This window comes from Periophthalmus magnuspinnatus, chromosome 4, assembly GCF_009829125.3.
Source record: "Periophthalmus magnuspinnatus isolate fPerMag1 chromosome 4, fPerMag1.2.pri, whole genome shotgun sequence".
NCBI lineage: Eukaryota > Metazoa > Chordata > Actinopteri > Gobiiformes > Gobiidae > Periophthalmus > Periophthalmus magnuspinnatus.
Window position 1 is genome coordinate 17,527,983 of NC_047129.1, and position 18,972 is coordinate 17,546,954.

An 18,972-nucleotide genomic window follows, 5' to 3' on the forward strand; every position below is an offset into this window, starting at 1 on the left:
ACTGTAGATAAATCAAATGCACATTATGTTGTGATACAGAATGTCCAATGTTCCCATAGGGCTACAAAAACCCTAACAGAAGAGCTTGATCCTATTCGAAGAAATATGAACACATTAATATAAGGCGTTAGAGTGCCAAAGACAAGCAAAGTCTTAAGTCTTCAGCAAAGTGAACAGCAGCCGACTGTGCAGGCCCAAGATGCCTCAAAGCTTTAACTCTGTGGTTTCACTCTAGAGTTCTTCTTCTCTCCTGGGAAATAAAAACATTCTTGTTTTCCCTCCAAATGAGCGTTGTGGGGGCAGCCAGATGTGCAGGAGGGGAATAGAGGGAGGCCCGGCTCGGCTCAGACTAAATGTGGGCTGGACCTGGGGGGGGGGACCACTGCCACCGGCTTCTATCCCAAACCTCACCTTTCCCCTTTGACCTCTCACCCCTGACCTGCAAGATGGGGAGGGGAGACGCTCCAGAGAATGTAAACAGCACACAGCATCTTTCCCCAGTAATGTTTTTGACCTTCCTGGAACCAGGCCCAGCATCACTGACAGTTATCAGCACATATGAGGAAATATAGTGAAGGAGAGAAGGAAGTAGGGATGACAAAAAGGAGACATTGAAGGACGCAAGTGAAGAAATTGTGTCTGCATCTTTCCTGGCAGGACATAGTGGAGGAGAATACCATCAATCCCTAAGGGCCAATACAGAGACCACCGGCTAACACAGGGAGGAGAGGAGGACATAGGTCTGGGCCTCAAACTAGGGCAGAGGAACTGAGGGAGGAGAGAGGAGAGATGTGCTCCGATAAGGAGGTGAAGCAGCGGAGGAGTGAGTGTAGGTGTGAAGAAATAGGGAAAGGGAGGATGAAGAAAGGATAGGAGGGAGGAGGCACTAAAGGAAGGATGGAGTGGGCCTCAGGAGAGCACACTTAGAACAGGACGTCCTAATATGGTGGAATTCAAAGCTTTTCCCAATGAATATTAAATGTAGTAACTTAAAACCAGGGCATTTTTCCAAAAAGTCGACTCAAAGAAAAGGGTGCGTAGCCAGATGTAAAATGGACAGTTCGTTTTAGTTACATAATTGTTGGTACTGAATGGAAAATGGAACTCAAAGGCAAGCAAAAGAAGTCTAATTAAAATCTAACATGCATTAAGTACATAACAGAAATTTAAACAAATCAAAGGTTTGAGAAGTGAGATGTATTTAAAGGACAACAGCAAGGCCCCTAGGAACCTTATTCATCTTATCCTGGAAGTTGTCATCGAGATTGCTGTATTATTTTGCATGGGGCTGCTGATTTTGACAGTAAAAATGTTCTATAGGGACTCCAACGCTGTTTTAATGCTTCCAGAGAATAAGTGCAGTGTTGACTTGTTGGTCACATGAACACTGAATATTTTAAACAAATGAACCAACTTTATATCAGATTTTAGCGACAACATTTTTCCCAAATTCTCTATTGAAATTAATGGGATTAGTTTAGTTGCATTTACAGCAAAAGTGGGCGGGGCAGAATAAGATCAATACTTTTGCTGAATCCAGAACTCAAAATAGGCATGGGGCTCTTAATAAAGATTGTGTCCTGTAAACATGTCACTCCCCACGTTGTCTGTTTGTGGCACAAAAATAGTGGGATTTGAAACTAATGTGTAATGTATTTATGGATATGATAAGATTTATTTTATTCATAAGAGATTATTATAGATGAGTACACCTTAAATATACCCTTGAGAAATTCACTGAAGATCTGAAACGTAAGGCTGGACTTTTTTATGTCACACCAGTTGTTGTTCTCAAGAGTCAGATAGCTGAAGTTGTATTCTTCAACAGGAAGGTGCCATTTCGCTGCTCCCAGACCTGGCATTCTAGGAAATCAATGCAATGCCCGGCTCATAAAAGCTCCCACTTCCTGTCTATACAGGAAACAGTCAGTCACTCTGCTGCTCCTGATATCCTGCAGCTCTGCGTCTGTCTGCAGTGGGATTGTTGAGCCAATCAAAACATGTTTATCAATGAAAATGCACTCAGGAATTTGGCCTTATCGCTACGTCATGTGTTGTCCTGAGGCCAGAGCTAAGGCTGAGGTTTGTGGGATGAATGTGGTGTGAGAGAGTAAATGGAGCCAGTCCCGATAGATGCACGTGGGTAAAAATAAATGTGGCACATGGACCAAAGCTTCAGCCAGAATTGTATCTATGCTCCAAAACCAACAGCCTCTTTATTATAGTCAAGTCTATAACATTTACTTTTATATGGATAATAGTCAGGGTCAATTCAAATCTGATTCCAATTCTCCAGTTTAATTTGATTCAGAAATAAAATAGTTAGATCATTTTCTAAAACGTCCTGAGACCAAAACTGGTTAAATTATTATTTTGAGATGATCTATTGAATTTTGTTTAAATCTTGATTTTGCAATTGTTTAATTCTAAAACATCTCTATAAAATATACATGATTGGGTAATTTTTAAGGATATGGTAAATGGTCAAATTTTTATATAGTGCTTCCCCCCTTCAAGGCACTCAAATTCAAACTGCCAACCTTTGAATCAGTGGACAAACACTCTACCAACTGAGCTACTGTTGCCTGAGCTACTGTCTCAGTGAATCAATGATGATAATATTACACATTTACCAGAGAAACAGACAAGCCGCTAACAAGGTATTTGCAACTTTCTTAGCAACACCACTGCATTGCTCATCTTAAACACTGAATGTGCCAATACAACAGCAACTATAAACTCGTCAGTCACTTGTCAAACATGTTTCCTGCACAGGTGAAACATAACGCCCCTCCCCCAGAGTAGACTCATCTCCTCCTCCCTGCAGCTGCTGTGTTCTTATTTATGGGCCCAACCTGGAGTCTAGGGTTATGGCAACAGTTGACCTCCCACCTCCGCTCCTCTGCTCCTCCGAGGTGACCCTGCGTACCGTTAAAACTGCCTTTCTACAACTCTTTCACAATTTGATGACTCACTTAGGGCAAAGCGAGGTAATCTGAGAACAAGATGGTAAAGATCCTGCTAGAACAGCGATTAAAGCAAATGGTGGTCGATTAGTGAGGAGGGGCAGCACGAGATGACGGATCCCTGTATTTTACATATTTGTGGTTTGCTACCCAGAGAGATCACATCATCAAAAGCAGTAACACTCGTAAGTCCTATATAATGTTTTTTAAGTCCCATTTTAAGACGCACATTTATTCTCTGGCTTTTAACATTGCGTGAGTTCTGTGGTACTTTATGTCTTTTATGTATTTTTATTTCATTTACTTATGTATTGATACTTTGTAGCTGATGTCAATAACATTCCCTATGCCCAACGTTCCCTATAGACACTGCTGTCTGAGGCTTTGTTAGACTTTAATCTGAGTTTTATTTTAACACAATCTGGCCATAAAGAACTGGCTAAATTGGATTTACAACAGGGGAGATGATCTTAAAAAATTTTTTGGCAGCCTTTGCTAATGTGTGCATTGTGTCACTATGGAAACGGCTGAACATTCCACCACAGACATACATGCAGAACACCGTATCAATTGCTACTTTATCGTTTTGCTTTTATTTTACCGGTTTTATTGTTTAAAGATCAAATTTAGTATTATAGTAATTAAAGTCGGAAAATAAAGGAACAAGAAGTCACCTAAGTCAATCTGGCCTTGCTACAGGGCTGTACAAATAATCACTTTTTAATCGAGTCATTTCTAATCGGCCATAATTAGCTTAGGTCAAACAGCCAATGATCTGTCAGTAAAAGCATTTTGTCTGGAACAGAATTCAGACTTTTGAGGAAGTTATTTGACCAACTTTTGTGAGTTAAATGGAAACAGTTAAATGTATTATTTATGTTCAGGAAATTAATATTGAAAGCCTAGTTAATATGTTTATAGTGAGACTAAATGAAAATTTAAAATTAGATTAATATATCAGGAAGAAAACAGTGCTTACATTTTTGTCGTTTTGCAAAGCCCTACCTTACTTAGGCCTGTCACGATAACACATTTAAGTAAATATAAATGATAATATTGAAACAAATTTATGCCGAGGGGTGTAGCATCAAATTTTGGGCCCTGGGTGCAAATCATTGTGGTGGGCCCGCACTACATGTTGTCTAATGAAAAAAGTCCCTTACAGATTTGTTAAAGGGCCCTGCCCTGCAGCAGGCCCTGAGTAAACAGTACCTTTTACCTCCCCAGTCCAACACCCATTTATGCCAGTAACACAACAATAGCAGACCACAAAACTGCACATTATTTAAAAAAAAACAAAAACAAACCTAAACTTTAGTACTTTGTTTGCATCGGTAATGAGTCATACAAGTTATAAATTCAATCTTTTATGGCTAAAATCTCATCCTTTAGTCAAAAAAATAACCAAAAATTTCCCAGTAGTCAAAAGAAAATCTGCACATGATAAATGCTGAACCCAAAAAAACATTGTTCCAGCTTTCATATATTGAATAATAAATTAATATAGTGATTGCCGTGACAGGCCTAACCTTGCTATAGATATTATTGCTAATGTGGTGGTAATAAGAAAAGCTGAAACAAATACGGGTGCACCTGTTTGTTCCACCCTGAGGGAAAAAACCCAGTAACTCTGCAGCTATTTCCTGTGTCCTTGGGAGCGAGGATGGGCAAACAGATCCAGATGAGGGGTGACCGCTGGAGTGGTCATCAGAGAGGGAGAGGTCAGACTGAGGGAGGACTGCAGGACAGAACTTAAGCTCCTTATGTGAATCAGTTCCAGACATTGTAGAGTCCTGGATATAGCCATAAATGAGCTATGGATTGTGTAAATTATAAGGTTCTTCAGCTTCTTATATAGATGCATTTGGAAAGTACTTTTGAGAAACATAATGTGCAAAATATGGGAGTTACTCATATATAGAGGAGAAAGGTTTGTGAGTTTGGGAGTGTGGGATAGGCTACATTTTCTATAGTTTTGAGGACGATATTGAGAAAAAAGGAAAAAAAAAAGAAAAATATATATATTATGCATTTTTAACATTTCATATGTTTTAAAATTTAATCACCTCTTTTTGCAGCATTTTTTCATCTATTCATCCAACCATCTTCTTCCCCTTTATCTGGGGCCAGGTCACGAAGGCAGCGGTTTAAGCAGGGAGACCAAAAGCATTTTTCATTCTAATCTTCAAAACAAGATTCACAACATGATCTCTACTTCCATAATCTGACCACCTCTAGTTAATGGCAAACAAAAATTGGCCTTGAAATTATTTTTGAGAAAACAGAACTGGGTCAAGAAACTACCAAATAAATTCATGTAATGGCAGTGAATGGAACACACTCTGAACACAAACACACCTCTAAGAAATCTGCAGTCATTTACAGCGTCTTGACTTCATACATGAGTATCAGTGACAGCGAGGGGCTCCCACGGCCCACCCGCCTCTGCACTTTGGTGTGAAAACATGATTCTCTTACCCTCCTCATCCCTCACTCCTCTTGTCCCCCCTGCTGTTCAGTGCTGAGGGGAATTAGAAAGCAAAACAGTGCTGAGGTCCACTCTCATGGAACACCCAGGTTGCTCCTCTCTCCCTCCTCCCCTCCTCTCCTCCTCCACCCCTCGTCCTGTCAGTTGGAGCGGCCCCACCTCCTCTGAGCCTCCAGCACACTGCGGGTCTTTTTTACTTCAGACATGGGCTGTACCAGAACCCCACGACACTGAGGCTCTGAGCCGAGGGGAAGGGCCCATCCAAGAGAGCATATGATAACTATATCCTTCAGCGGGAAAGAGAGTAAAGAGGGCAGAAAAGATTAAAAAGAATGGAACGGTGGGGCAGTGGGCTTAATTAAGAGTTGATTTGTTGAAGAAAGAGCTTCAGAAAATAACAGCACTGTGTCCTGAGGCAGTATGAGCCACAGGGCCTTGTGACAGAGCACATAACACCCGCTATCTGTCAGTGAGAGGGGCCACTGCTCTGACAGACATCCAGGAAAACACACAAGCACTGAAAGACTGGGCACAACCAGCACGGCTCTAAATCCTACGGGAAAAGCATGAAAGCTGGATCTCCATCTGCAAAATGACTAATGATTTTAAATAGTTAAAATGAGTCACATCTGCTCATATTTGGTTGGTAAACTCAGATGAAAGATTTAAATATTCCAAACAAATACAAACATCGAGTGTAACAGGCCAGTGACCCAAACACAGTGTGGCAGACTGAGCAGTGGAGCTAGTCTCAGATAGAAGACATATAATGCTGAATGGTATGTTGTTCCATTTTAAGGAGGAGGGCTGTGGATGATTTACATGAGCAGGAGAATCCCTCCAAACCTGATCTGACCAGACATGAGCACAAATCACAGCACAGCAGACGCCTGCCATCAGCGCCATGCACTCCTCCTCCTCTGTGTAACCACAGCTTGTGCAGGATGATACTTCAAAGAGTCCTAATATTACATATTACCAATCCATTATAACTGCAGCAGCTCCTCGCTTTATCCACACTCTTGTTAGGGAAGCTCCCACCTGTGTGAGGAATTCTGCAGTGCCCCCATCTCGAATAACTCATAGCACTGGAGTGTGCAGGGTCCACTGTTTGGAACATAAGAATGTTAATCAACAGGAGTTCACAGAGACATTACTCTTCAGACCGATAACCACCCTTACATCCCTGGCACCAGCTCCATTGCCATGGAGATTAGAGCATGTGATTTACGAGGGCGACCCCTGCCACAGAGCCTGCTGGTAACATCACTCACACACCTAGACACGCACACCTAAACACACACACACACCTGTCCCTGAGCAGCTGTGGACAATGGCTCTACAAATGGTGTCATCTTCACTGCATGTGTCTGACCACACAAAGTTTCCACTTCAGGCCAACGCCAGGCAGGACTACAACCAAAGAACCAGCCAGACTCTCTGTATGGGAGAATGACTGTGAGCCTCAGCCTGGCAGGAAAAAAGAGGAGTTTTCTTGGATTTGGACGTGAATAATACAAACTGCAAAACCTGAGCACCAGAACGTTTTGGTGTCTTTTGCCATGTGTCTCAAAATTTCAAATTGGCCTAAAAGAATAAAGAATTGAGAAATCAACGTTAGGAAAATGTGATCTTAAAATGAGGTCTACAAGTCTCTACAAAACATGCACAATTTCATGGTGAAATTGGTGTGACCAGTTCATTCGATTACAAATGACAGGAAGACAGAAAAAATATATTCTTTTTGTGTAGTAAAAACGTCAACCTCCCCAAACAGACACTGACAGGACAGAAAGGGCTTGATTTTACTGTACACTCAAATCATCATGTAAATAGCATTTTTTTAAACCAAATATAAATATAACATTAACATTTACACATTTATAAGTTTTAGTATATGATAGTATGGAATAGTGAACAGCTACCAGCCATAAAAATCAGTGAAGTTTAAGCATTCATTTATGAAGTTATACCACAGACTGCATATATAAATGGACATAGCTAACCTGCTAGATGCTACATTCCAAATGGGAAGTGATCATGGGCGTGCTTCCGGTCCATCTATTCTGGCTACAGTTCACTTTACATTCGAAAACTGTGGCCTCCCTCTCTGTAACTGCTGCTGTCAGGTTCGTCATTTTGGTCTTAAAATGTTCGTATTAACCCGCTCTACATGATCCTGGTATTTTTTATTTTACTATTGTCCGTAACTTGATATGAACATTAAGAACTTTTAATTGCTTTCTTTTCCCTAGGTTACTCCTGCTTGTGTCAGCAACAGGTTTGATTGACCGTTGCTAGGCGCCCACCCACTGCCAAACCAGCCGTGCGGTCGGGAAGGGACGTTACCTTCAACAGCTTCATTTGAGATTGGCTCTTTGGTTGTATGATACTCATGGCAGGGTCCAAACTGGACCTTATAACTGCTAGCCCCAATGAGCTTCATTTGACTGGAGTCAAACACTATGGGTGACGTCACACTCACTTAGTCCAATTCTTTATACAGTTTGTGAGTTATACAGTGATATTGTGTGTCTTCAGGCAGAAACTTGCCTATGGATCCAACAGTTTTATTTATTATTATATATTAACCATTTGTTCCTCTATTTATACTTTTTACAGGTTTCCATTTGGCTGGTTTAAATATGTCATCAAATTACAGTAACCAAACACAATGAGCAAATGAATCCTGTAGCTAACAATAGGCATTTGTGTGGTATAATTACTGAATGTGCTCGGACATGCTGGGCTGGAGGCGAGCTGTCATCGGGGCTGTGTGGAGCACATCAGACTGGAGGAGCTAAAGCTGCAGTGAACAGACACAAGCTGTCAGTCACAACCCACCGCTCCCCTTTCAGCACCTGGGATTCTGCTCAGGGCGACAGGACCCCATAGATATACATGTACAGAGACACAGGGACATTCACACACACACACACGCACACACACACACCTGTCTTCACTTAGACTACACACTGTACTGACAGAGCACCATTGTGGCTCTATACAGGAGAAGCCCTTTAGCGAGGGTACAGGGCTGCAGGCATGGTACAGACGCACTAAACTTTAATGTGCTGTGAAGAAGAAAAACACAGATGGAGCGGTGTCCAAGGCTCGATGACTTACAGTAGAAACACAAACCTGCCTATTCTATGATCTCCAATTTATATTACATTATATTTTGGAAGTTTGTGGTAGACCCCATAGTAGCATGTTATGGCTCAGTGAAGAAATGAAATGAAGAATAGCATACACATAAGCATTTAAAGGTCTTATATTACGCAAAATTGACTCTTAGCTTTTAGTGATGTTATAATGTTGTTATCTCCTCAAAAACATACCTGGAGTTGTGTTTTGTTTCATTCACACATGTTTGAGTAACCCTTCATTATTAGTCAAAATGCCCTGTTCCACCTTGTGACATCATGAAGTGGTAGTTAACAGCTCCTTTTACCTTTAGAGTTCAGTAGAGATTGGCAATTCCAGGGCTAAAATTATGCAAATGATTCTAGTGAGGGTGTATGGAGTTTAAAAACACAGTGGAGCACTTCTTCTTTTACTATATGACATCACAAGATGGAACAGTGTGTTTTCAGTTTGAGAGAAGAATTCAGCCTAAATATGCAGGGTTTGTGTGTTAAATGTGTGACTGGAACATAACACAACTCCAGGTATGTTTATGAGCAAATAACATTAAAACATAGATCAGAAAATAGCCTAATATGGGCAATTTAAAAAAAAGAGCTCAAACAGCAGACAGTGATGTGAACCCATCTAAAGGTACATCTATCTGGTCAGATGTTAAATTAAAAGTGCAAACTGAAAAAAACAATGTGGCAAATAATGTTCTAGTACTTCTGTGCAAAATACTGCAGCCAGATACCTGATATGTAAATGAGAGTGTTGCTTTGCTTATGCTCCCTATTGTAAATGTCTAGTGCCAGAGAAGAATATGCACATTTTTACAAGTTTAAAGCAGACCTATTGTGGTTGTGTCTGCTGTATAGTTATAATCTATGACATGTGTGGATATTATGTTATAATTTGCACATTTTAAATAATAATGTTCACCTAAAATGACTTAATAAAAGAAACAAGCCTGAAGCTCTGAAAAGTCGATTTTGCAGAATAGGTTTGCTTTAGACGACAACATTATCCACTTCAGTGTTTGGCTTAAATATGTAAACTAAACTGCAAAGAATTCTGGGAGAAATTCCGCAAAATAGTGAAGGTATGTCAAACCAAGACACGTGCACGGCTGACCGGACCACTGAAAGACAAAAATGTAAGTGCAAAATGTGCAAATTATAACAAAATGATCCACAGGTGTCATAGATTATAACTATAGAACAGACATAAGCACAAAAGGTCTGCTTTAAATAGTGAGGCATTAACTGATCTATTTCCATGGAGACAAGCAGCTGATACCACCAGGTGAGATCTGTGTAGAACTGAACTCACTGTATTTTTGAGCGCCTGCAATTGAATAAATGCCAGATTGTCAGGTTAGTTTCATGCCATATTGCGGAACATTCCAAGCAACGCAATAACATCGACCTGGAGAAGCTTGTAGAGAATGTTCAAACAGAAAAAATGCATTAGCTTAATTTTGTACGCTAATCTTTGTGAATATAACAGAGTCCTAAAGATTTTCAAACATACATTGCGAATTATCTGATGATGTAAACTAAACTGCAAAGAATTCTGGGAAAAATTCCACAAATCAATTATCAAAAGAGTTATTCAAGCATCAGTGTTTTGCAAAATAAAAAAAAACAACAGACACCTCCCATAAGAACCCAAAGAGCCCACCCATCCTCACACATCTCTGGTCTCGAGCGTTCAAACACATCAATAATAGCTGTCTGGAGAAGGCCAGTTCCACCTCATTGCTCGTGATTAATAGTTTTCCAGAGTTTTCCCAGAATTCACAGCGCTTTTGGGGCGAGAACGACTCCATGTTGGGATTCTGGGAGTTGACCGTCAGTTCGCTTCTCACCGGTGCTGTGACCTGCCTGACTAGCCACCCTTTAACCTCTCCACTCTGGCCCTGTCCAGATCGGGATGGACTGGTCGGGCATGGGACAGGGGCTGCGGAGGTGAATTATGACCCAGGCCAAAACATGGTCAGTGTGCCAAGATTTTTCTCAAGTGAACTGAGAGGCATAGCAATTACAATTATAGACGATAATTGAACCCAAATGAAGATGGATGGGGTCAGGGAGGAACGCAATAAGGGGTCGCATCGCTAACTAATCGCTAACATTTATTTCTAGGGAGATAATAGTTTGCAAACAGCAGGTGAACTGGCTGAACAACTAACACCGCAGCTCTATAAGTACTTAACTTTATTCTAGACAATGTGTTCTCTGATTCAAGAAGATTGGTCTATGATTACACTGCGTTTGACTCGTTTACAAGATCCTGCCTTATAAAAAATGATGGACTTTAATGCAAAAATCATCTGGTTCTTAAACTGTTTATAAGCTCAAGTTGAAACATTAAACTACCCAGAGAAATAGATGGAGGCTTGAATTCCCACAGCACAGCAGAGTTTTCTGTGTGAAAGCTGCATGTTCCCACTGTGTTCTTCACTCTGGTTCTTTCATTCTAAACAAGCACAACACACAGTACACTAACGTAATCCTATATGAGTGTTTGGAGAAGACGCATTTTTAGGATTATATATGGTGTATCTCTCTACGTGTCAAAAAAGGCCAGAGAAAAAAGACAAGATCATCATTTTTGGATAGATGGTCGGACAAAAAAAAAACATCTTTGTTAGAATACGATAATGGGATAAAGTCCTCAAAATGTTGCATATAACAAGAAATTGAAACCCATGAACACACAGCATCTGTCCTTGTTTGTGAATTCTCATTATATATAAAGGACCTGCTATTTCACTCCTGCTAAGTTAATATGTGTCTTGCTGCGGTTAATAACCAATATTTGCCCATATCAGTATGTTAAAATTTGAGTCATGGCCCACAAACTGAGGTAAAGCTGCAAGAAAGGGGATAAATCATTGCTATAAAGACCCATATATATTGTAAATCTTTATTCAAATTTAGCTTCTTGAAAACAATCGCTCACTTCTAATTGTATTGTTCATGTTGTCCACACAAAGAGCAAAAGGAACTGGTGCTGAACCCAGATCAGCATCTGTTTAAACTAAACGTTCCAGTTTAATGCGAACAAATATCCAGTGAGTAGCTCAGAGGTTTCTTCATATCCTGCCCTGGCCCACACACACACACGCTGACACACATACACACACACACACACTGATACACATACCCACACACCCCAACGCACACACACATACACACATACAACACACACATACACACACGCACACATGCAACACACACAAGCATGCACACACACGCATAGACACATACACACATATACACACGCATTTGCACACCCACACTTATACACAGACACACACAGGCATATACACACATACACGTACACATATATACACACACATATACACACGCACACACACACAATCTAAACGAGACCACACTGCTACTGTAATAGAGTTAAACCACAACGGTCAATTATAACAGCTATATTCTTGGTTTCCGTGTCCAGGCTATAGTTGTCAAAACTCTATAGAGCCATGTCTGAAAATTGATAATTATGTTACTGCTTTCACAAGTTAACCAAGACTCTGGGCGTGCTTCGGTGAATTTGCCAAAGCTTGAACAAATTCTCAGTAAAAAGCCCCAGTGCTGTCTGAAACTCCAGCCAATGCGTTTTGGCTGGAGCTGCCCACATGTTCCTCCGACAGTGACCCTCTCTGTTGAGTACACGTCTGCCTGCCAAAGGTCACTTTCCATTTGGCTCCAGAGCACTGAGAATCCAACCAGGACGAGGAGGGAGGGAGAGGCCGAGCCAACGGAGCTTTTTTTTTTTTTACCAGAAAACAACCTTCTGTCACAGGCCAACCATGTACCTACCTCACACTTTTCCCCTAATCAATAATTCAACAGTGACCTCATGTGAATTCAAACAAGTCCTGAAATTCGGCCAAGCACAACTCCAGTTAAGGCAAATGTAAGTACGCATCTGGAACTTTCACTTAAATTGGTTGAATTATTAAACATAAAGCGGCTTCCAACTTTGCCTCTGTAAAAATGCGAGGACTTAAGATTTCATGGTGTCAACAGCCTGACACTGACTGAGCCATGTGTTTATAAAGGCTAAAGCTCGTGTCAAACGCAGCTCTGTCTCACGGCTTCTGTTCTGTCTGCTCGTCAGGAAAAAGAGCTCATGTTTCTCTGTTGTATCTGCCTCCAATTCATGTGTCTGCTTACGTGTTAGTTCCTCATTAAAGGTCCTACATTTACACAAACATGACTCTTGTGAGCTTTAAGCCAGGTTATAATGTTACGGCATCAAAAACATACCTGGAGTCATGTTTTCTTTCATTCACACATTTTAGTAATCCTGCAATATTAATCTGTCTACAGCTCCAAAACTGAAAATCTTCTGTTCCACCTTGTGATGTCATACAACATTATAACATGGATCAGAAAATAGAGTAATATGGCCCTTTAAATGGCAGCTGATAACAGTAAAAAAAAAAAAAATACAATACATAAAATGTTTTGCTGTTGTCTAGAGTTTCTCTGCTGAATGGATATATTTGGAGATATTACCGTTTTGCCTGTTATGTTTATAGATAATGCCATACTGCAGAACATTACCTATATCTTGCATTTACTCAATTACAGGTGGTTTACTGCTAACAAAAAATGATGTAACTTCACCTGCTTGTCTCCATTCCAGGCAAAGCATTACTATCTCCGTGGAAACAACCATGCAGGATACAACTCTTCACCTTAGAAAAGTTACATAATGTGCTTTAAGCCAAAACCCCTCCTGACTCAGCCCTCTCCATCTTCCGCATCTATCTCAGGACTGTCTGGACCAGTGGCAAAGACACAACAGTAAAGTCTTTTATTAGTGACTATATGAAGCTTAAAGGTCCTATATTACACAAAATTAACTCTTGTGAGCTTTACATCTCCAAAGCACAAAATGCTCTGTTCCACATTGTGATGTCATGACGCGTCAGTTTTCAAGTTAACAGCTCCTTTTGCCTTAAGTCCAGGAGAGAGTGGTAATTCCAGGGCTCAAATGATCCAAATGATTCTAGTGAAGGTGTATGAAGTTTAAAAACACAGTGGAGCACTCTCTGTATTACCATGTGACATCACTAGGTGGAACAGAGTGTTTTCATTTTGACCGAAGAACACAACACAACACAACTAAATATGCAGAGTGTGCGTGTTAAATGTGAGAATGAAACAAAACACAACTCCAGGTATGTTTTTGATGAGGAAATGGGTCCTTTAACACAAATACTAATAAGACATAAAATCCAATTTAAACCTTGACCTCAAAAGTGTAACCTCAAAAAAACCCAAAACATATATTTTTTTTTTACAATTTTACTATAGTTTTAAGTCCACCCATTTTCCCTCAACCCAGACCGCGTCGTCAGCATCAGCACCAGAAGTGAGGGGCCACAGCGACAGTTCTGGAATGTGTAAATGTCAGTTTATGAATAATTTATGCCTGGTCTGTCTGATTGATGTGGAGTATAAGGTTTCCAGCCGGCCAGGAGAGAGGCTGTGTGCCCGTGCCCAAACCCCAAACGCACTGCTCGCCGACTTCAAAAAGGTGTGGTTTTGGAATGGGTCATAAACAAACATCAAGTAACACACACACACACATATAGGTCTACGTAACAGCAGCAGATTCAGAGGCAAAACTCACTCTGCAGTTGCACTTTTAACTTTGAGAAGGTTTTGGCGAGGAAGTCTACCTTCACCACGATATAAGTTGGATAGAGGAGTCAGAAATTGTAGTTACTAAGTTAACCAAGTAGAAGTACAAAATTGTGGTCCAGAAAGTAAGAGTAAAATGTATTGGAGGAAACTATAACTCAAGTTAGAGTAATTATTCACAAAAGCACCCAGCAACCGCACTGTTAGCATCACTACTTCCTGTTCAGTTGTCTCTCCATGAAGTTTTTGCTGAGCCAAAAATTTAAATTAATTGCTAAAGTTAATAGCCTAAACAATTAAAGTTCAGGCAGTGGACAGGTGGACAGGCTGCAGGTGGATGCCACTGAAAACAGTTAAAAACTACACAAATCAAATTAATACTTCACTGGAGGACACTTCTGTGATTAGAAAGAGAGATGTTTGTGTGTCAATGCTAATGCTAATTTTGAGGCATAATAAATTCCGATTTAAATACATTTCCGATTTTAATAAAACTGACTGTTAGCTTTGAGACACCGTGAGCTAGCTAGCATGTTACTGTGCACAGAGCCTATTGTGCTGCCTGGACATAAAAAACTGATTTATGATTTGAAGTTAATGTAATTTGAAGGACAAAACATTATGTTATTTCAAAAGGATAGACCACAAAAATGTGAAAAAACAAAAACATATCTTTAGGAGAGGTGTGTAATCCCTCAGTCGTCCAGGTCTGATCCATGGTAAAAGCAACAGTTAAATCTGTCAACTGAACAAAATGTTTGTCCAGTTGACAGATTTAACCTTTATTAAAAGTCCTTTTCTTAAGGAGTAATTTAGCTTTTATTAAGGAGAGGTGCAAGAAATAAACGTTCAAATCATTAAACATTAAAAGAAGGTTTTGTCACTTATAGACACGCTCACAGTTTTTACTCAAGTAAGAGTACTCATACACTGTGAAAGATAAAAGTAGAGGGTCGAAAACCTACTCAGAGAAGTACAATTTCACCAAAATCTTAACAAACAAAAGTTAGGGTTCTCAAAAGTATTAAAAATCAGATACTAATCGATATTAAAAACTAGCATTGAAAACAGATTCTCATTTGAGCATGTATCAATACTAAAAAAAGTCACATTCACAGGACAGAAATGATCCTTTCCTGAACTAGCATGATCTTGAGCTGTATCAGAACAATAAGACACATAGACTAGCCCATGGACCACTATGGAACCTACCTGGACTACTCAGGGATTACACAGATATAAGGCTACATGGGAATACAAAAGAAAGTACTGCCATTTAATGTTCAAAATCACATTTTATTGTCTAAAAAAAGAGTGATTTTTATTATCACTGTGGTATCAGAATCAGTTTGGAGTATCGAGTCTAGTATTGAAATTGAGTTTTACAGATACAGCTACTGGAGCAAAAAAAATACTCAAATAAAAGTAAAGTATTTCATGCAGATTTTGAGGTTGTATAAGACTTCAAATGTAGTGATTTTGAGATATTTGTGAGATATTTTTGTATATAACTATGAACATGTCCCTTCAGCCTTTTCAGCAGGTCTTAAACAATAATAAAAAATACTTTAACTTTTCAGTCCTGTTCCAAATGTAGTGGAGTAGAAAGCACAGATACCTGCTCTCAAATGTGAAGTGAAGTAAAAAGTATCCACAAGTAAAGTACAGATACCTAAAATGTATACTTAAGTGTACAGTAATTTACTATTTTTACTTTGTTACATTCTACCACAGTTGAGATTTCAGCATCGTGACAACACTAGTACAAGTAAACCTTATGGAGTAAACGTAACTGCGTACTACCTTCCTCCACATATGTGTACAGGATTACCCATGGCTGGATGAGGGTCTGGATTTCCTCTGCTCCAAAACAGGAACACAGGCTGCAGTGTGGGGACGCTATGTCTGGGCGGGGACTGGGGTCTAGGGCGGAGGACGGCTTGGCTTTCCACACCTGTGTTTGCCGCAGTAATTAGGAGAGCACACTATTTTAGGGTGGTGATCATCCGCACCGGCTAGCACACAGAGCACAGACAGAGCACACAGACAGAGCCCATACAGAGTCATGCGGGGGCTGGTGTGAGCGGGGAGTGTGAACGCAGTGGAAGGATCTTAATGGTGTGTAAATACAAACAGTCATATTTCCAGTTCCAGACCATTACAGTGCTCATCATGGTGTGACTCTTACAAAATGACACACAGCAGTCCCAGAGGGCAGGAGCGAGTGAAGATACATCATTGTATTTGGCCTCTAAGCAGAGTTTATTGAAATGATTTGGTAAGTGAATTTATATTAACCACACTGGAAACTGCGCAAACAAAAAAAGCGCCAACCATCGACATAAGATATAAATGGATATAACCAACCTGCTAGCCGCCATGCTCCAAATAGGAAGTGAGCATCGGTGTGCTTCCAGCTTCACCGGCTCTGGCTCCAATTCACTTTCTATTGGAAAACTGTCCCTCCTTCTCTCTGAAACTGCTGCTGTCAGGCTTGTCATTTTGGTCATTTTAAAATGTTCACATTAACTCGCACTACATGATCCTGGTGTTTTATTTCACTATTGAGTCCATAAATCATGATATGAACATTAATCACAGACAAATCAGGCGCCTTCTTTCCCCGAGGTCGCTCCCGCAAGCGTTAGTGACTGGTTTGATCGACAGCGTTGCTAAGAGAAGGGGCGTTGCCTTCAAGAGCTTCAGTCCAAACTGGCTCTTTGGTTGTTATGATGCACGTAGTCGGAATTCCAAATATGGAATTCAGTCCAAATTGGCCTCGATGAGCTTCATTTGGCTGGAGCCGAAAGCTATGGATGATGTCACACTCACTTAGTCCACTTCTTTACAGTTCCATGGCTCAGACCGGAATAGACAAAGTGACACAAACTAGGGAGGCTTTAAGTATCTGCCAGTAGCCAATATCCACTGCTCAAAACATAATTAACACATAGCAACCAATCCAACAGTGTTATGTAACTGTTATTTATCCTACACGTAACTATAGAACAGAAACTTTATAACATTATGAGATGTCCTAGGTCAACATCAGTCAATAAATAGTGTTATTACAAAATGTATTAATTTTCTACATCAATTTTATTTTCCAATTTTATTTCGTTATTTTATTTTATTTTCTTATCTTTTTCTTTATCATTATTCATCTTTATCCTTATATATTTTTTATTAATATATGAATATCCATGATCCATCCATTTTCTCCCGTTTACCCAGGACCAGGTCGCGGGGCAGCAGTCCAAGCAGGGAGTCTCATATTAATATATTTTCTCTGTTTGTTTTGTTTTTACTTTCTCTTATAAAATTCTCTTCTTTTATAACAGAGCATGTGGAACTCAAATGTCAAAAAAAGAAAGAAAATAAATAAATAAAGTAAAGTAAACATAATAAATCTGCCGAGCCACCAAACTGTGACGGTGATGGACATCATTTTATAAACTTACAAAGCTTCTGAGGTTGTCCATGTTTTTTCACTTATATACTGACACACATATGTAAATGAAAACACTATGTATGTAGTGTATCTGAAGCATGACTGTCTAAAAGTGCTTGTGTGTATATATGTGACATGGGAGTGTATGTGTGTGGCCTTATATAATGTTGAACAAAATAAATTGAAATTGAATTGATGTACCCATACAGAATACTGGCTGACCCGATGTCCTAGAGGCTCGATCCAGCAAATGCGGGATCGGGGCTGACATCCGACACCAATATCAGTGCATTCCAATGATAATCTTGATTCTGAAGGTTCACTGCATAAAAATACAATCTACATGAGTCAAAATCACTTGTATTAAGCACTTTTAGCAGCTGTGGGAAAGATCACACATTGTAAGCCAGCACTCACTGCCCCGTATCAAACACTACTCGCCCCCTTGACAAAATCAGTTCGGCTTCTTGGGAAATAAACCAGCCCTGACAGGCAGTTCCAGTCACCAATCTACCATCTCTATATTATGAGGTTGAGTTGGTTTGGTGGGCATCGAACCAAGTTATTACAGGTTTTCAAGTGAGTTAAAAATCACAAAGAGAATAACATGTCTGCTGACGCTCTCTCTCTCTCTCTTTGGTAAACACACGCGCTCCATAATTAGGCCTCATTAGAGTCTTTCATGTTTCTGTTGAACATGGCCACTGTCTCTCCCTCTGGCCCACAGACATAAACAAACACTTGAGCTCGCTGCCCCCTGGAGTCATGGAGCCGTGTGCAGCACAATGGAAAACCAGGGATTCCCCACAACTGCATGTCCCATCTCTCTCTCTATCCACCACTCTCTCACGTCTCAGATTCTCTCTCCTGTGCCTCTCCCTCTCTCTTTCGTGGTCTCTCTTTCTACCTCTCCTTTCTCTCTCTACCTCTGCACGCTTCTCTCTCTACTGCTCTCTCTCTCTCTCATGGCCTCTCTTTCCACCTCTCTCTTCTTTCTCTCTCTCTGCCTCTACCATTTGACTATCTACTGCTCTCTCTACACTCCTGTCTCTCCTTCTAACTCTCTTTCTTCCCAGCTCTCTCTCTCTCTCCTTCTCACCATGTTTTCTCCCATTCTCCCTCATTCCTTCTCTCCATCTGTCTCTTTCCCTCTGTCTCGCTCACATCTCACTTCTCTCTCTCCCTCTCTCTGCATCTCTTCTCATTCGCTCTCCTTCTCTCTATCAGTCTCTCTCTGTCCCTCTGACTCTCGCTCACATC

At 40.4% G+C, this 18,972-nt stretch overlaps 1 protein-coding gene across 1 annotated transcript in view; it reads right to left on the reverse strand.

Annotated features, from left to right (window-relative positions):
• gmds (GDP-mannose 4,6-dehydratase) overlaps positions 1–18,972 on the reverse strand; it is a 171,195-nt gene that overhangs the window by 64,871 nt on the left and 87,352 nt on the right. The window lies entirely within an intron of this gene.